Genomic DNA, 15,425 nt, shown 5'->3' with positions numbered 1-15,425 from the left:
TGGACAGTATCTCCGCCTGTCACGCGGAAGACCGGGGTTCGATTCCCCGACGGGGAGAAAGTTATTATTTTTCAAAGGCAAAGCATAGCCTTCCACATAGCTTTCCACCCAAGAAAGACACATTAAGTTGTTGCAAGGATTTTGTTGGAGCTTGCTAGCTTAATTGAACATGGACAGACAGGTGATGCAGCGTGAGGTTTCCTCTGTGTGCTGCCGAAATAGCTCAGTTGGGAGAGCATTAGACTGAAGATCTAAAGGTCCCTGGTTCGATCCCGGGTTTCGGCAGAACACTGAGGGTCTTCTTTGTGCTTGTTGATGTTGTGTTTCTAATCAGCTTTTGAGATGATAAGTTTATAAGAAATCTTCAAGGTAAGCTTTTGACGTGGGTTCCATGGTGTAATGGTTAGCACTCTGGACTCTGAATCCAGTGATCTGAGTTCAAATCTCGGTGGAACCTTGTTTTCCTTCAAAATACAGTTAATTTGAGAAAACAGGGCAAAATAACACATCGCCTACCTAAAGATTCTGTAGAGTGTTGAAATACATCCATCGTTTTTCATGAAGACTGCCTCAAATGAAGCCTTGTAAAAGAACTCTAGATCCTGTGCCGTCACTGTGTGGTAAGGAAAATGCTCTGTTTCAAAGACGAAACCACTGCAGAGAGTGGTGAAACCTAACAAGTGGTTTAGTAAATCACGTTTTTTGGAGTACACAGTATCGTTCTGTGCTCCTCGTTAGTATAGTGGACAGTATCTCCACCTGTCACGCGGAAGACCGGGGTTCGATTCCCCGACGTGGAGAAAGTTATTCTTTTTCAAAGGCAAAGCATAGCCTTCCACATAGCTTTCCACCCAAGAAAGACACATTAAGTTGTTGCAAGGATTTTGTTGGAGCTTGCTAGCTTAATTGAACATGGACAGACAGGTGATGCAGCGTGAGATTTCCTCTGTGTGCTGCCGAAATAGCTCAGTTGGGAGAGCGTTAGACTGAAGATCTAAAGGTCCCTGGTTCGATCCCGGGTTTCGGCAGAACACTGAGGGTCTTCTTTGTGCTTGTTGATGTTGTGTTTCTAATCAGCTTTTGACATGATAAGTTTATAAGAAATCTTCAAGGTAAGGTTTTGACGTGGGTTCCATGGTGTAATGGTTAGCACTCTGGACTCTGAATCCAGCGATCCGAGTTCAAATCTCGGTGGAACCTTGTTTTCCTTCAAAATACAATTAATTTGAGAAAACAGGGCAAAATAACACATCGCCTACCTAAAGAGTCTGTAGAGTGGTGAAATACATCCATTATTTTTCATGAACACTGCCTCAAATGAAGCCTTGTAAAAGAACTCTAGATCCTGTACCGTCACTGTGTGGTAGGGAAAATGCTCTGTTTCAAAGACGAAACTCTTGCAGAAAGTGGTGAAACCTAACAAGTGGTTTAGTAAATCACGTTTTTTGGAGTACACAGTATCGTTCTGTGCTCCTCGTTAGTATAGTGGACAGTATCTCCGCCTGTCACGCGGAAGACCGGGGTTCGATTCCCCGACGGGGAGAAAGTTATTCTTTTTCAAAGGCAAAGCATAGCCTTCCACATAGCTTTCTACCCAAGAAAGACACATTAAGTTGTTGCAAGGATTTTGTTGGAGCTTGCTAGCTTAACTGAACATGGACAGACAGGTGATGCAGCGTGAGGTTTCTTCTTTGTGCTGCCGAAATAGCTCACTTGGGAGAGCGTTAGACTGAAGATCTAAAGGTCCCTGGTTCGATCCCGGGTTTCGGCAGAACACTGAGGGTCTTCTTTGTGCTTGTTGACGATGTGTTTCTAATCAGCTTTTGACATGATAAGTTTATGAGAAATCTTCAAGGTAAGCTTTTGACGTGGGTTCCATGGTGTAATGGTTAGCACTCTGGACTTTGAATCCAGTGATCCGAGTTCAAATCTCGGTGGAACCTTGTTTTCCTTCAAAATACAATTAATTTGAGAAAACAGGGCAAAATAACACATCGCCTACCTAAAGAGTCTGTAGAGTGGTGAAATACATCCATCGTTTTTCATGAACACTGCCTCAAATGAAGCCTTGTAAAAGAACTCTAGATCCTGTACCGTCACTGTGTGGTAGGGAAAATGCTCTGTTTCAAAGACGAAACTCTTGCAGAGAGTGGTGAAGCCAAACAAGTGGTTCAGTAAATCACGTTTTTTTGGAGTACACAGAAGCGTTCTGTGCTCCTCGTTAGTATAGTGGACAGAATCTCCGCCTGTCACGCGGAAGCCCGGGGTTAGATTTCCCGACGGGGAGAAAGTTATCCTTTTTCAAAGGCAAAGCATAGCCTTCCACATAGCTTGTCACCCAAGAAAGACACATTAAGTTGTTGCAAGGTTTTTGTTGGAGTTTGCTAGCTTAACTGAACATGGACAGACAGGTGATGCAGCGTGAGGATTCCTCTGTGTGCTGGCGAAATAGCTCAGTTGGGAGAGTGTTAGACTGAAGATCTAAAGGTCCCTGGTTCGATCCCGGGTTTCGGCAGAACACTGAGGGTGTTCTTTGTGCTTGTTGACGTTGTGTTTCTAATCAGCTATTGACATGATAAGTTTATAAGAAATCTTCAAGGTAAGCTTTCGACGTGGGTTCCATGGTGTAATGGTTAGCACTCTGAACTCTGAATCCAGCGATCTGAGTTCAAATCTCGGTGGAACCTTGTTTTCCTTCAAAATACAGTTAATTTGAGAAAACAGGGCAAAATAACACATCGCCTACCTAAAGATTCTGTAGAGTGTTGAAATACATCCATCGTTTTTCATGAACACTGCCTCAAATGAAGCCTTGTAAAAGAACTCTAGATCCTGTGCCGTCACTGTGTGGTAAGGGAAATGCTCTGTTTCAAAGACGAAACCACTGCAGAGAGTGGTGAAACCTAACAAGTGGTTTAGTAAATCACGTTTTTTGGAGTACACAGTATCGTTCTGTGCTCCTCGTTAGTATAGTGGACAGTATCTCCGCTTGTCACGCGGAAGACCGGGGTTCGATTCCCCGATGGGGAGAAAGTTATTATTTTTCAAAGGCAAAGCATAGCCTTCCACATAGCTTTCCACCCAAGAAAGACACATTAAGTTGTTGCAAGGATTTTGTTGGAGCTTGCTAGCTTAACTGAACATGGACAGACAGGTGATGCAGCGTGAGGTTTCCTCTGTGTGCTGCCGAAATAGCTCAGTTGGGAGAGCGTTAGACTGAAGATCTAAAGGTCCCTGGTTCGATCCCGGGTTTCGGCAGAACGCTGAGGGTCTTCTTTGTGCTTGTTGACGATGTGTTTCTAATCAGCTTTTGACATGATAAGTTTATAAGAAATCTTCAAGGTAAGCTTTTGACGTGGGTTCCATGGTGTAATGGTTAGCACTCTGGACTCTGAATCCAGCGATCCGAGTTCAAATCTCGGTGGAACCTTGTTTTCCTTCAAAATACAATTAATTTGAGAAAACAGGGCAAAATAACACATCACCTACCTAAAGAGTCTGTAGAGTGGTGAAATACATCCATTGTTTTTCATGAACACTGCCTCAAATGAAGCCTTGTAAAAGAACTCTAGATCCTGTACCGTCACTGTGTGGTAGGGAAAATGCTCTGTTTCAAAGACGAAACTCTTGCAGAGAGTGGTGAAGCCAAACAAGTGGTTCAGTAAATCACGTTTTTTTGGAGTACACAGAAGTGTTCTGTGCTCCTCGTTAGTATAGTGGACAGAATCTCCGCCTGTCACGCGGAAGCCCGGGGTTAGATTTCCCGACGGGGAGAAAGTTATCCTTTTTCAAAGGCAAAGCATAGCCTTCCACATAGCTTGTCACCCAAGAAAGACACATTAAGTTGTTGCAAGGATTTTGTTGGAGCTTGCTAGCTTAACTGAACATGGACAGACAGGAGATGCAGCGTGAGGTTTCTTCTTTGTGCTGCCGAAATAGCTCAGTTGGGAGAGCGTTAGACTGAAGATCTAAAGGTCCCTGGTTCGATCCCGGGTTTCGGCAGAACACTGAGAGTCTTCTTTGTGCTTGTTGATGTTGTGTTTCTAATCAGCTTTTGACATGATAAGTTTATAAGAAATCTTCAAGGTAAGCTTTTGACATGGGTTCCATGGTGTAATGGTTAGCACTCTGGACTCTGAATCCAGCGATCCGAGTTCAAATCTCGGTGGAACCTTGTTTTCCTTCAAAATACAATTAATTTGAGAAAACAGGGCAAAATAACACATCGCCTACCTAAAGAGTCTGTAGAGTGGTGAAATACATCCATTGTTTTTCATGAACACTGCCTCAAATGAAGCCTTGTAAAAGAACTCTAGATCCTGTACCGTCACTGTGTGGTAGGGAAAATGCTCTGTTTCAAAGACGAAACTCTTGCAGAGAGTGGTGAAACATAACAAGTGGTTTAGTAAATCACGTTTTTTGGAGTACACAGTATCGTTCTGTGCTCCTCGTTAGTATAGTGGACAGTATCTCCGCCTGTCACGCGGAAGACCGGGGTTCGATTCCCCGACGGGGAGAAAGTTATTATTTTTCAAAGGCAAAGCATAGCCTTCCACATAGCTTTCCACCCAAGAAAGACACATTAAGTTGTTGCAAGGATTTTGTTGGAGCTTGCTAGCTTAACTGAACATGGACAGACAGGTGATGCAGCGTGAGGTTTCCTCTGTGTGCTGCCGAAATAGCTCAGTTGGGAGAGCGTTAGACTGAAGATCTAAAGGTCCCTGGTTCGATCCCGGGTTTCGGCAGAACACTGAGGGTCTTCTTTGTGCTTGTTGATGTTGTGTTTCTAATCAGCTTTTGACATGATAAGTTTATAAGAAATCTTCAAGGTAAGCTTTCGACGTGGGTTCCATGGTGTAATGGTTAGCACTCTGAACTCTGAATCCAGCGATCTGAGTTCAAATCTCGGTGGAACCTTGTTTTCCTTCAAAATACAGTTAATTTGAGAAAACAGGGCAAAATAACACATCGCCTACCTAAAGATTCTGTAGAGTGTTGAAATACATCCATCGTTTTTCATGAACACTGCCTCAAATGAAGCCTTGTAAAAGAACTCTAGATCCTGTGCCGTCACTGTGTGGTAAGGGAAATGCTCTGTTTCAAAGACGAAACCACTGCAGAGAGTGGTGAAACCTAACAAGTGGTTTAGTAAATCACGTTTTTTGGAGTACACAGTATCGTTCTGTGCTCCTCGTTAGTATAGTGGACAGTATCTCCGCTTGTCACGCGGAAGACCGGGGTTCGATTCCCCGATGGGGAGAAAGTTATTATTTTTCAAAGGCAAAGCATAGCCTTCCACATAGCTTTCCACCCAAGAAAGACACATTAAGTTGTTGCAAGGATTTTGTTGGAGCTTGCTAGCTTAACTGAACATGGACAGACAGGTGATGCAGCGTGAGGTTTCCTCTGTGTGCTGCCGAAATAGCTCAGTTGGGAGAGCGTTAGACTGAAGATCTAAAGGTCCCTGGTTCGATCCCGGGTTTCGGCAGAACGCTGAGGGTCTTCTTTGTGCTTGTTGACGATGTGTTTCTAATCAGCTTTTGACATGATAAGTTTATAAGAAATCTTCAAGGTAAGCTTTTGACGTGGGTTCCATGGTGTAATGGTTAGCACTCTGGACTCTGAATCCAGCGATCCGAGTTCAAATCTCGGTGGAACCTTGTTTTCCTTCAAAATACAATTAATTTGAGAAAACAGGGCAAAATAACACATCACCTACCTAAAGAGTCTGTAGAGTGGTGAAATACATCCATTGTTTTTCATGAACACTGCCTCAAATGAAGCCTTGTAAAAGAACTCTAGATCCTGTACCGTCACTGTGTGGTAGGGAAAATGCTCTGTTTCAAAGACGAAACTCTTGCAGAGAGTGGTGAAGCCAAACAAGTGGTTCAGTAAATCACGTTTTTTTGGAGTACACAGAAGTGTTCTGTGCTCCTCGTTAGTATAGTGGACAGAATCTCCGCCTGTCACGCGGAAGCCCGGGGTTAGATTTCCCGACGGGGAGAAAGTTATCCTTTTTCAAAGGCAAAGCATAGCCTTCCACATAGCTTGTCACCCAAGAAAGACACATTAAGTTGTTGCAAGGATTTTGTTGGAGCTTGCTAGCTTAACTGAACATGGACAGACAGGAGATGCAGCGTGAGGTTTCTTCTTTGTGCTGCCGAAATAGCTCAGTTGGGAGAGCGTTAGACTGAAGATCTAAAGGTCCCTGGTTCGATCCCGGGTTTCGGCAGAACACTGAGAGTCTTCTTTGTGCTTGTTGATGTTGTGTTTCTAATCAGCTTTTGACATGATAAGTTTATAAGAAATCTTCAAGGTAAGCTTTTGACATGGGTTCCATGGTGTAATGGTTAGCACTCTGGACTCTGAATCCAGCGATCCGAGTTCAAATCTCGGTGGAACCTTGTTTTCCTTCAAAATACAATTAATTTGAGAAAACAGGGCAAAATAACACATCGCCTACCTAAAGAGTCTGTAGAGTGGTGAAATACATCCATTGTTTTTCATGAACACTGCCTCAAATGAAGCCTTGTAAAAGAACTCTAGATCCTGTACCGTCACTGTGTGGTAGGGAAAATGCTCTGTTTCAAAGACGAAACTCTTGCAGAGAGTGGTGAAACCTAACAAGTGGTTTAGTAAATCACGTTTTTTGGAGTACACAGTATCGTTCTGTGCTCCTCGTTAGTATAGTGGACAGTATCTCCGCCTGTCACGCGGAAGACCGGGGTTCGATTCCCCGACGGGGAGAAAGTTATTATTTTTCAAAGGCAAAGCATAGCCTTCCACATAGCTTTCCACCCAAGAAAGACACATTAAGTTGTTGCAAGGATTTTGTTGGAGCTTGCTAGCTTAACTGAACATGGACAGACAGGTGATGCAGCGTGAGGTTTCCTCTGTGTGCTGCCGAAATAGCTCAGTTGGGAGAGCGTTAGACTGAAGATCTAAAGGTCCCTGGTTCGATCCCGGGTTTCGGCAGAACACTGAGGGTCTTCTTTGTGCTTGTTGATGTTGTGTTTCTAATCAGCTTTTGACATGATAAGTTTATAAGAAATCTTCAAGGTAAGCTTTTGACGTGGGTTCCATGGTGTAATGGTTAGCACTCTGGACTCTGAATCCAGCGATCCGAGTTCAAATCTCGGTGGAACCTTGTTTTCCTTCAAAATACAATTAATTTGAGAAAACAGGGCAAAATAACACATCACCTACCTAAAGAGTCTGTAGAGTGGTGAAATACATCCATTGTTTTTCATGAACACTGCCTCAAATGAAGCCTTGTAAAAGAACTCTAGATCCTGTACCGTCACTGTGTGGTAGGGAAAATGCTCTGTTTCAAAGACGAAACTCTTGCAGAGAGTGGTGAAGCCAAACAAGTGGTTCAGTAAATCACGTTTTTTTGGAGTACACAGAAGCGTTCTGTGCTCCTCGTTAGTATAGTGGACAGAATCTCCGCCTGTCACGCGGAAGCCCGGGGTTAGATTTCCCGACGGGGAGAAAGTTATCCTTTTTCAAAGGCAAAGCATAGCCTTCCACATAGCTTGTCACCCAAGAAAGACACATTAAGTTGTTGCAAGGTTTTTGTTGGAGTTTGCTAGCTTAACTGAACATGGACAGACAGGTGATGCAGCGTGAGGTTTCCACAGTGTGCTGGAGAAATAGCTCAGTTGGGAGAGTGTTAGACTGAAGATCTAAAGGTCCCTGGTTCGATCCCGGGTTTCGGCAGAACACTGAGGGTGTTCTTTGTGCTTGTTGACGTTGTGTTTCTAATCAGCTATTGACATGATAAGTTTATAAGAAATCTTCAAGGTAAGCTTTCGATGTGGGTTCCATGGTGTAATGGTTAGCACTCTGGACTCTGAATCCAGTGATCTGAGTTCAAATCTCGGTGGACCCTTGTTTTCCTTCAAAATACAGTTAATTTGAGAAAACAGGGCAAAATAACACATCGCCTACCTAAAGATTCTGTAGAGTGTTGAAATACATCCATCGTTTTTCATGAACACTGCCTCAAATGAAGCCTTGTAAAAGAACTCTAGATCCTGTGCCGTCACTGTGTGGTAAGGAAAATGCTCTGTTTCAAAGACGAAACCACTGCAGAGAGTGGTGAAACCTAACAAGTGGTTTAGTAAATCACGTTTCTTGGAGTACACAGCATCGTTCTGTGCTCCTCGTTAGTATAGTGGACAGTATCTCCGCCTGTCACGCGGAAGACCGGGGTTCGATTCCCCGACGGGGAGAAAGTTATTATTTTTCAAAGGCAAAGCATAGCCTTCCACATAGCTTTCCACCCAAGAAAGACACATTAAGTTGTTGCAAGGATTTTGTTGGAGCTTGCTAGCTTAATTGAACATGGACAGACAGGTGATGCAGCGTGAGGTTTCCTCTGTGTGCTGCCGAAATAGCTCAGTTGGGAGAGCATTAGACTGAAGATCTAAAGGTCCCTGGTTCGATCCCTGGTTTCGGCAGAACACTGAGGGTCTTCTTTGTGCTTGTTGATGTTGTGTTTCTAATCAGCTTTTGAGATGATAAGTTTATAAGAAATCTTCAAGGTAAGCTTTTGACGTGGGTTCCATGGTGTAATGGTTAGCACTCTGGACTCTGAATCCAGCGATCCGAGTTCAAATCTCGGTGGAACCTTGTTTTCCTTCAAAATACAATTAATTTGAGAAAACAGGGCAAAATAACACATCGCCTACCTAAAGAGTCTGTAGAGTGGTGAAATACATCCATTGTTTTTCATGAACACTGCCTCAAATGAAGCCTTGTAAAAGAACTCTAGATCCTGTACCGTCACTGTGTGGTAGGGAAAATGCTCTGTTTCAAAGACGAAACTCTTGCAGAGAGTGGTGAAACCTAACAAGTGGTTTAGTAAAACACGTTTTTTGGAGTACACAGTATCGTTCTGTGCTCCTCGTTAGTATAGTGGACAGTATCTCCGCCTGTCACGCGGAAGACCGGGGTTCGATTCCCCGACGGGGAGAAAGTTATTATTTTTCAAAGGCAAAGCATAGCCTTCCACATAGCTTTCTACCCAAGAAAGACACATTAAGTTGTTGCAAGGATTTTGTTGGAGCTTGCTAGCTTAACTGAACATGGACAGACAGGTTATGCAGTGTGAGGTTTCCTCTGTGTGCTGCCGAAATAGCTCAGTTGGGAGAGCGTTAGACTGAAGATCTAAAGGTCCCTGGTTCGATCCCGGGTTTCGGCAGAACACTGAGGGTCTTCTTTGTGCTTGTTGATGTTGTGTTTCTAATCAGCTTTTGACATGATAAGTTTATAAGAAATCTTCAAGGTAAGCTTTCGATGTGGGTTCCATGGTGTAATGGTTAGCACTCTGGACTCTGAATCCAGCGATCTGAGTTCAAATCTCGGTGGAACCTTGTTTTCCTTCAAAATACAGTTAATTTGAGAAAACAGGGCAAAATAACACATCGCCTACCTAAAGATTCTGTAGAGTGTTGAAATACATCCATCGTTTTTCATGAAGACTGCCTCAAATGAAGCCTTGTAAAAGAACTCTAGATCCTGTGCCGTCACTGTGTGGTAAGGAAAATGCTCTGTTTCAAAGACGAAACCACTGCAGAGAGTGGTGAAACCTAACAAGTGGTTTAGTAAATCACGTTTTTTGGAGTACACAGTATCGTTCTGTGCTCCTCGTTAGTATAGTGGACAGTATCTCCACCTGTCACGCGGAAGACCGGGGTTCGATTCCCCGACGTGGACAAAAAGTTATTCTTTTTCAAAGGCAAAGCATAGCCTTCCACATAGCTTTCCACCCAAGAAAGACACATTAAGTTGTTGCAAGGATTTTGTTGGAGCTTGCTAGCTTAATTGAACATGGACAGACAGGTGATGCAGCGTGAGATTTCCTCTGTGTGCTGCCGAAATAGCTCAGTTGGGAGAGCGTTAGACTGAAGATCTAAAGGTCCCTGGTTCGATCCCGGGTTTCGGCAGAACACTGAGGGTCTTCTTTGTGCTTGTTGATGTTGTGTTTCTAATCAGCTTTTGACATGATAAGTTTATAAGAAATCTTCAAGGTAAGCTTTTGATGTGGGTTCCATGGTGTAATGGTTAGCACTCTGGACTCTGAATCCAGCGATCCGAGTTCAAATCTCGGTGGAACCTTATTTTCCTTCAAAATACAATTAATTTGAGAAAACAGGGCAAAATAACACATCGCCTACCTAAAGAGTCTGTAGAGTGGTGAAATACATCCATTGTTTTTCATGAACACTGCCTCAAATGAAGCCTTGTAAAAGAACTCTAGATCCTGTACCGTCACTGTGTGGTAGGGAAAATGCTCTGTTTCAAAGACGAAACTCTTGCAGAAAGTGGTGAAACCTAACAAGTGGTTTAGTAAATCACGTTTTTTGGAGTACACAGTATCGTTCTGTGCTCCTCGTTAGTATAGTGGACAGTATCTCCGCCTGTCACGCGGAAGACCGGGGTTCGATTCCCCGACGGGGAGAAAGTAATTCTTTTTCAAAGGCAAAGCATAGCCTTCCACATAGCTTTCTACCCAAGAAAGACACATTAAGTTGTTGCAAGGATTTTGTTGGAGCTTGCTAGCTTAACTGAACATGGACAGACAGGTGATGCAGCGTGAGGTTTCTTCTTTGTGCTGCCGAAATAGCTCAGTTGGGAGAGCGTTAGACTGAAGATCTAAAGGTCCCTGGTTCGATCCCGGGTTTCGGCAGAACACTGAGGGTCTTCTTTGTGCTTGTTGACGATGTGTTTCTAATCAGCTTTTGACATGATAAGTTTATAAGAAATCTTCAAGGTAAGCTTTTGACGTGGGTTCCATGGTGTAATGGTTAGCACTCTGGACTTTGAATCCAGTGATCCGAGTTCAAATCTCGGTGGAACCTTGTTTTCCTTCAAAATACAATTAATTTGAGAAAACAGGGCAAAATAACACATCGCCTACCTAAAGAGTCTGTAGAGTGGTGAAATACATCCATCGTTTTTCATGAACACTGCCTCAAATGAAGCCTTGTAAAAGAACTCTAGATCCTGTACCGTCACTGTGTGGTAGGGAAAATGCTCTGTTTCAAAGACGAAACTCTTGCAGAGAGTGGTGAAGCCAAACAAGTGGTTCAGTAAATCACGTTTTTTTGGAGTACACAGAAGCGTTCTGTGCTCCTCGTTAGTATAGTGGACAGAATCTCCGCCTGTCACGCGGAAGCCCGGGGTTAGATTTCCCGACGGGGAGAAAGTTATCCTTTTTCAAAGGCAAAGCATAGCCTTCCACATAGCTTGTCACCCAAGAAAGACACATTAAGTTGTTGCAAGGTTTTTGTTGGAGTTTGCTAGCTTAACTGAACATGGACAGACAGGTGATGCAGCGTGAGGATTCCTCTGTGTGCTGGCGAAATAGCTCAGTTGGGAGAGTGTTAGACTGAAGATCTAAAGGTCCCTGGTTCGATCCCGGGTTTCGGCAGAACACTGAGGGTGTTCTTTGTGCTTGTTGACGTTGTGTTTCTAATCAGCTATTGACATGATAAGTTTATAAGAAATCTTCAAGGTAAGCTTTCGACGTGGGTTCCATGGTGTAATGGTTAGCACTCTGAACTCTGAATCCAGCGATCTGAGTTCAAATCTCGGTGGAACCTTGTTTTCCTTCAAAATACAGTTAATTTGAGAAAACAGGGCAAAATAACACATCGCCTACCTAAAGATTCTGTAGAGTGTTGAAATACATCCATCGTTTTTCATGAACACTGCCTCAAATGAAGCCTTGTAAAAGAACTCTAGATCCTGTGCCGTCACTGTGTGGTAAGGGAAATGCTCTGTTTCAAAGACGAAACCACTGCAGAGAGTGGTGAAACCTAACAAGTGGTTTAGTAAATCACGTTTTTTGGAGTACACAGTATCGTTCTGTGCTCCTCGTTAGTATAGTGGACAGTATCTCCGCTTGTCACGCGGAAGACCGGGGTTCGATTCCCCGATGGGGAGAAAGTTATTATTTTTCAAAGGCAAAGCATAGCCTTCCACATAGCTTTCCACCCAAGAAAGACACATTAAGTTGTTGCAAGGATTTTGTTGGAGCTTGCTAGCTTAACTGAACATGGACAGACAGGTGATGCAGCGTGAGGTTTCCTCTGTGTGCTGCCGAAATAGCTCAGTTGGGAGAGCGTTAGACTGAAGATCTAAAGGTCCCTGGTTCGATCCCGGGTTTCGGCAGAACGCTGAGGGTCTTCCTTGTGCTTGTTGACGATGTGTTTCTAATCAGCTTTTGACATGATAAGTTTATAAGAAATCTTCAAGGTAAGCTTTTGACGTGGGTTCCATGGTGTAATGGTTAGCACTCTGGACTCTGAATCCAGCGATCCGAGTTCAAATCTCGGTGGAACCTTGTTTTCCTTCAAAATACAATTAATTTGAGAAAACAGGGCAAAATAACACATCACCTACCTAAAGAGTCTGTAGAGTGGTGAAATACATCCATCGTTTTTCATGAACACTGCCTCAAATGAAGCCTTGTAAAAGAACTCTAGATCCTGTACCGTCACTGTGTGGTAGGGAAAATGCTCTGTTTCAAAGACGAAACTCTTGCAGAGAGTGGTGAAGCCAAACAAGTGGTTCAGTAAATCACGTTTTTTTGGAGTACACAGAAGCGTTCTGTGCTCCTCGTTAGTATAGTGGACAGAATCTCCGCCTGTCACGCGGAAGCCCGGGGTTAGATTTCCCGACGGGGAGAAAGTTATCCTTTTTCAAAGGCAAAGCATAGCCTTCCACATAGCTTGTCACCCAAGAAAGACACATTAAGTTGTTGCAAGGTTTTTGTTGGAGTTTGCTAGCTTAACTGAACATGGACAGACAGGTTATGCAGCGTGAGGTTTCCTCTGTGTGCTGCCGAAATAGCTCAGTTGGGAGAGCGTTAGACTGAAGATCTAAAGGTCCCTGGTTCGATCCCGGGTTTCGGCAGAACACTGAGGGTGTTCTTTGTGCTTGTTGACGTCGTGTTTCTAATCAGCTATTGACATGATAAGTTTATAAGAAATCTTCAAGGTAAGCTTTTGACGTGGGTTCCATGGTGTAATGGTTAGCACTCTGGACTCTGAATCCAGCGATCCGAGTTCAAATCTCGGTGGAACCTTGTTTTCCTTCAAAATACAATTAATTTGAGAAAACAGGGCAAAATAACACATCACCTACCTAAAGAGTCTGTAGAGTGGTGAAATACATCCATTGTTTTTCATGAACACTGCCTCAAATGAAGCCTTGTAAAAGAACTCTAGATCCTGTACCGTCACTGTGTGGTAGGGAAAATGCTCTGTTTCAAAGACGAAACTCTTGCAGAGAGTGGTGAAGCCAAACAAGTGGTTCAGTAAATCACGTTTTTTTGGAGTACACAGAAGTGTTCTGTGCTCCTCGTTAGTATAGTGGACAGTATCTCCACCTGTCACGCGGAAGACCGGGGTTCGTTTCCCCGACGGGGAGAAAGTTATTCTTTTTCAAAGGCAAAGCATAGCCTTCCACATAGCTTGTCACCCAAGAAAGACACATTAAGTTGTTGCAAGGTTTTTGTTGGAGTTTGCTAGCTTAACTGAACATGGACAGACAGGTGATGCAGCGTGAGGTTTCCTCTGTGTGCTGGCGAAATAGCTCAGTTGGGAGAGTGTTAGACTGAAGATCGAAAGGTCCCTGGTTCGATCCCGGGTTTCGGCAGAACACTGAGGGTGTTCTTTGTGCTTGTTGATGTTGTGTTTCTAATCAGCTATTGACATGATAAGTTTATAAGAAATCTTCAAGGTAAGCTTTCGACGTGGGTTCCATGGTGTAATGGTTAGCACTCTGGACTCTGAATCCAGCGATCTGAGTTCAAATCTCGGTAGAACCTTGTTTTCCTTCAAAATACAGTTAATTTGAGAAAACAGGGCAAAATAACACATCGCCTACCTAAAGATTCTGTAGAGTGTTGAAATACATCCATCGTTTTTCATGAACACTGCCTCAAATGAAGCCTTGTAAAAGAACTCTAGATCCTGTGCCGTCACTGTGTGGTAAGGGAAATGCTCTGTTTCAAAGACGAAACCACTGCAGAGAGTGGTGAAACCTAACAAGTGGTTTAGTAAATCACGTTTTTTGGAGTACACAGTATCGTTCTGTGCTCCTCGTTAGTATAGTGGACAGTATCTCCGCTTGTCACGCGGAAGACCGGGGTTCGATTCCCCGACTGGGAGAAAGTTATTCTTTTTCAAAGGCAAAGCATAGCCTTCCACATAGCTTTCTACCCAAGAAAGACACATTAAGTTGTTGCAAGGATTTTGTTGGAGCTTGCTAGCTTAACTGAACATGGACAGACAGGTGATGCAGCGTGAGGTTTCTTCTTTGTGCTGCCGAAATAGCTCAGTTGGGAGAGCGTTAGACTAAAGATCTAAAGGTCCCTGGTTCGATCCCGGGTTTCGGCAGAACACTGAGGGTCTTCTTTGTGCTTGTTGACGTTGTGTTTCTAACCAGCTTTTGACATGATAAGTTTATAAGAAATCTTCAAGGTAAGCTTTTGACGTGGGTTCCATGGTGTAATGGTTAGCACTCTGGACTCTGAATCCAGCGATCCGAGTTCAAATCTCGGTGGAACCTTGTTTTCCTTCAAAATACAGTTAATTTGAGAAAACAGGGCAAAATAACACATCAACCACCTAAAGAGTCTGTAGAGTGGTGAAATACATCCATTGTTTTTCATGAACACTGCCTCAAATGAAGCCTTGTAAAAGAACTCTGGATCCTGTACCGTCACTGTGTGGTAGGGAAAATGCTCTGTTTCAAAGACGAAACTCTTGCAGAGAGTGGTGAAGCCAAACAAGTGGTTCAGTAAATCACGTTTTTTGGAGTACACAGTATCGTTCTGTGCTTCTCGTTAGTATAGTGGACAGTATCTCCGCCTGTCACGCGGAAGACCGGGGTTCGTTTCCCCGACGGGGAGAAAGTTATTCTTTTTCAAAGGCAAAGCATAGCCTTCCACATAGCTTTCTACCCAAGAAAGACACATTAAGTTGTTGCAAGGATTTTGTTGGAGCTTGCTAGCTTAACTGAACATGGACAGACAGGTGATGCAGCGTGAGGTTTCCTCTGTGTGCTGGCGAAATAGCTCAGTTGGGAGAGTGTTAGACTGAAAATCTAAAGGTCCCTGGTTCGATCCCGGGTTTCGGCAGAACACTGAGGGTGTTCTTTGTGCTTGTTGACGTTGTGTTTCTAATCAGCTATTGACATGATAAGTTTATAAGAAATCTTCAAGGTAAGCTTTCGACGTGGGTTCCATGGTGTAATGGTTAGCACTCTGAACTCTGAATCCAGCGATCTGAGTTCAAATCTCGGTGGAACCTTGTTTTCCTTGAAAATACAGTTAATTTGAGAAAACAGGGCAAAATCACACATCACCTACCTAAAGAGTCTGTAGAGTGGTGAAATACATCCATTGTTTT

General features: G+C 43.5%; 36 non-coding genes across 36 annotated transcripts; all 36 read left to right on the top strand.

Moving 5' to 3' along the window:
• The first annotated feature begins 212 nt into the window (after positions 1 to 212).
• On the top strand, positions 213 to 285 carry trnaf-gaa (transfer RNA phenylalanine (anticodon GAA)). The gene has a single exon. It is a non-coding gene; the product is annotated as a tRNA-Phe (tRNA).
• Positions 286 to 385: 100 nt separating this feature from the next.
• Positions 386 to 457, top strand: trnaq-cug (transfer RNA glutamine (anticodon CUG)). The gene has a single exon. It is a non-coding gene; the product is annotated as a tRNA-Gln (tRNA).
• Positions 458 to 955: 498 nt separating this feature from the next.
• Positions 956 to 1,028, top strand: trnaf-gaa (transfer RNA phenylalanine (anticodon GAA)). The gene has a single exon. It is a non-coding gene; the product is annotated as a tRNA-Phe (tRNA).
• Positions 1,029 to 1,128: 100 nt separating this feature from the next.
• On the top strand, positions 1,129 to 1,200 carry trnaq-cug (transfer RNA glutamine (anticodon CUG)). The gene has a single exon. It is a non-coding gene; the product is annotated as a tRNA-Gln (tRNA).
• A 671-nt stretch (positions 1,201 to 1,871) lies between these two features.
• On the top strand, positions 1,872 to 1,943 carry trnaq-uug (transfer RNA glutamine (anticodon UUG)). Its single transcript has one exon. It is a non-coding gene; the product is annotated as a tRNA-Gln (tRNA).
• A 672-nt stretch (positions 1,944 to 2,615) lies between these two features.
• Positions 2,616 to 2,687, top strand: trnaq-cug (transfer RNA glutamine (anticodon CUG)). Its single transcript has one exon. It is a non-coding gene; the product is annotated as a tRNA-Gln (tRNA).
• A 498-nt stretch (positions 2,688 to 3,185) lies between these two features.
• On the top strand, positions 3,186 to 3,258 carry trnaf-gaa (transfer RNA phenylalanine (anticodon GAA)). Its single transcript has one exon. It is a non-coding gene; the product is annotated as a tRNA-Phe (tRNA).
• A 100-nt stretch (positions 3,259 to 3,358) lies between these two features.
• trnaq-cug (transfer RNA glutamine (anticodon CUG)) lies at positions 3,359 to 3,430 on the top strand. The gene has a single exon. It is a non-coding gene; the product is annotated as a tRNA-Gln (tRNA).
• A 499-nt stretch (positions 3,431 to 3,929) lies between these two features.
• Positions 3,930 to 4,002, top strand: trnaf-gaa (transfer RNA phenylalanine (anticodon GAA)). Its single transcript has one exon. It is a non-coding gene; the product is annotated as a tRNA-Phe (tRNA).
• Positions 4,003 to 4,102: 100 nt separating this feature from the next.
• Positions 4,103 to 4,174, top strand: trnaq-cug (transfer RNA glutamine (anticodon CUG)). The gene has a single exon. It is a non-coding gene; the product is annotated as a tRNA-Gln (tRNA).
• A 498-nt stretch (positions 4,175 to 4,672) lies between these two features.
• On the top strand, positions 4,673 to 4,745 carry trnaf-gaa (transfer RNA phenylalanine (anticodon GAA)). The gene has a single exon. It is a non-coding gene; the product is annotated as a tRNA-Phe (tRNA).
• A 100-nt stretch (positions 4,746 to 4,845) lies between these two features.
• On the top strand, positions 4,846 to 4,917 carry trnaq-cug (transfer RNA glutamine (anticodon CUG)). Its single transcript has one exon. It is a non-coding gene; the product is annotated as a tRNA-Gln (tRNA).
• Positions 4,918 to 5,415: 498 nt separating this feature from the next.
• On the top strand, positions 5,416 to 5,488 carry trnaf-gaa (transfer RNA phenylalanine (anticodon GAA)). Its single transcript has one exon. It is a non-coding gene; the product is annotated as a tRNA-Phe (tRNA).
• Positions 5,489 to 5,588: 100 nt separating this feature from the next.
• trnaq-cug (transfer RNA glutamine (anticodon CUG)) lies at positions 5,589 to 5,660 on the top strand. Its single transcript has one exon. It is a non-coding gene; the product is annotated as a tRNA-Gln (tRNA).
• Positions 5,661 to 6,159: 499 nt separating this feature from the next.
• Positions 6,160 to 6,232, top strand: trnaf-gaa (transfer RNA phenylalanine (anticodon GAA)). The gene has a single exon. It is a non-coding gene; the product is annotated as a tRNA-Phe (tRNA).
• Positions 6,233 to 6,332: 100 nt separating this feature from the next.
• On the top strand, positions 6,333 to 6,404 carry trnaq-cug (transfer RNA glutamine (anticodon CUG)). Its single transcript has one exon. It is a non-coding gene; the product is annotated as a tRNA-Gln (tRNA).
• A 498-nt stretch (positions 6,405 to 6,902) lies between these two features.
• trnaf-gaa (transfer RNA phenylalanine (anticodon GAA)) lies at positions 6,903 to 6,975 on the top strand. Its single transcript has one exon. It is a non-coding gene; the product is annotated as a tRNA-Phe (tRNA).
• Positions 6,976 to 7,075: 100 nt separating this feature from the next.
• On the top strand, positions 7,076 to 7,147 carry trnaq-cug (transfer RNA glutamine (anticodon CUG)). The gene has a single exon. It is a non-coding gene; the product is annotated as a tRNA-Gln (tRNA).
• Positions 7,148 to 7,818: 671 nt separating this feature from the next.
• Positions 7,819 to 7,891, top strand: trnaq-cug (transfer RNA glutamine (anticodon CUG)). The gene has a single exon. It is a non-coding gene; the product is annotated as a tRNA-Gln (tRNA).
• Positions 7,892 to 8,389: 498 nt separating this feature from the next.
• trnaf-gaa (transfer RNA phenylalanine (anticodon GAA)) lies at positions 8,390 to 8,462 on the top strand. The gene has a single exon. It is a non-coding gene; the product is annotated as a tRNA-Phe (tRNA).
• A 100-nt stretch (positions 8,463 to 8,562) lies between these two features.
• On the top strand, positions 8,563 to 8,634 carry trnaq-cug (transfer RNA glutamine (anticodon CUG)). The gene has a single exon. It is a non-coding gene; the product is annotated as a tRNA-Gln (tRNA).
• Positions 8,635 to 9,132: 498 nt separating this feature from the next.
• On the top strand, positions 9,133 to 9,205 carry trnaf-gaa (transfer RNA phenylalanine (anticodon GAA)). The gene has a single exon. It is a non-coding gene; the product is annotated as a tRNA-Phe (tRNA).
• Positions 9,206 to 9,305: 100 nt separating this feature from the next.
• Positions 9,306 to 9,377, top strand: trnaq-cug (transfer RNA glutamine (anticodon CUG)). Its single transcript has one exon. It is a non-coding gene; the product is annotated as a tRNA-Gln (tRNA).
• A 500-nt stretch (positions 9,378 to 9,877) lies between these two features.
• Positions 9,878 to 9,950, top strand: trnaf-gaa (transfer RNA phenylalanine (anticodon GAA)). The gene has a single exon. It is a non-coding gene; the product is annotated as a tRNA-Phe (tRNA).
• A 100-nt stretch (positions 9,951 to 10,050) lies between these two features.
• Positions 10,051 to 10,122, top strand: trnaq-cug (transfer RNA glutamine (anticodon CUG)). The gene has a single exon. It is a non-coding gene; the product is annotated as a tRNA-Gln (tRNA).
• Positions 10,123 to 10,620: 498 nt separating this feature from the next.
• trnaf-gaa (transfer RNA phenylalanine (anticodon GAA)) lies at positions 10,621 to 10,693 on the top strand. The gene has a single exon. It is a non-coding gene; the product is annotated as a tRNA-Phe (tRNA).
• A 100-nt stretch (positions 10,694 to 10,793) lies between these two features.
• On the top strand, positions 10,794 to 10,865 carry trnaq-uug (transfer RNA glutamine (anticodon UUG)). The gene has a single exon. It is a non-coding gene; the product is annotated as a tRNA-Gln (tRNA).
• A 672-nt stretch (positions 10,866 to 11,537) lies between these two features.
• trnaq-cug (transfer RNA glutamine (anticodon CUG)) lies at positions 11,538 to 11,609 on the top strand. Its single transcript has one exon. It is a non-coding gene; the product is annotated as a tRNA-Gln (tRNA).
• A 498-nt stretch (positions 11,610 to 12,107) lies between these two features.
• trnaf-gaa (transfer RNA phenylalanine (anticodon GAA)) lies at positions 12,108 to 12,180 on the top strand. Its single transcript has one exon. It is a non-coding gene; the product is annotated as a tRNA-Phe (tRNA).
• A 100-nt stretch (positions 12,181 to 12,280) lies between these two features.
• Positions 12,281 to 12,352, top strand: trnaq-cug (transfer RNA glutamine (anticodon CUG)). Its single transcript has one exon. It is a non-coding gene; the product is annotated as a tRNA-Gln (tRNA).
• A 499-nt stretch (positions 12,353 to 12,851) lies between these two features.
• trnaf-gaa (transfer RNA phenylalanine (anticodon GAA)) lies at positions 12,852 to 12,924 on the top strand. Its single transcript has one exon. It is a non-coding gene; the product is annotated as a tRNA-Phe (tRNA).
• A 100-nt stretch (positions 12,925 to 13,024) lies between these two features.
• Positions 13,025 to 13,096, top strand: trnaq-cug (transfer RNA glutamine (anticodon CUG)). Its single transcript has one exon. It is a non-coding gene; the product is annotated as a tRNA-Gln (tRNA).
• A 672-nt stretch (positions 13,097 to 13,768) lies between these two features.
• On the top strand, positions 13,769 to 13,840 carry trnaq-cug (transfer RNA glutamine (anticodon CUG)). Its single transcript has one exon. It is a non-coding gene; the product is annotated as a tRNA-Gln (tRNA).
• Positions 13,841 to 14,338: 498 nt separating this feature from the next.
• Positions 14,339 to 14,411, top strand: trnaf-aaa (transfer RNA phenylalanine (anticodon AAA)). The gene has a single exon. It is a non-coding gene; the product is annotated as a tRNA-Phe (tRNA).
• Positions 14,412 to 14,511: 100 nt separating this feature from the next.
• Positions 14,512 to 14,583, top strand: trnaq-cug (transfer RNA glutamine (anticodon CUG)). Its single transcript has one exon. It is a non-coding gene; the product is annotated as a tRNA-Gln (tRNA).
• A 671-nt stretch (positions 14,584 to 15,254) lies between these two features.
• Positions 15,255 to 15,326, top strand: trnaq-cug (transfer RNA glutamine (anticodon CUG)). Its single transcript has one exon. It is a non-coding gene; the product is annotated as a tRNA-Gln (tRNA).
• The last annotated feature ends 99 nt before the right edge of the window (positions 15,327 to 15,425 follow it).

This window comes from Astyanax mexicanus, chromosome 8 (genome assembly GCF_023375975.1).
Source record: "Astyanax mexicanus isolate ESR-SI-001 chromosome 8, AstMex3_surface, whole genome shotgun sequence".
NCBI lineage: Eukaryota > Metazoa > Chordata > Actinopteri > Characiformes > Acestrorhamphidae > Astyanax > Astyanax mexicanus.
Note: the sequence above shows the minus strand (reverse complement) of the source record. Positions and strands in the feature narration are given on the sequence as shown.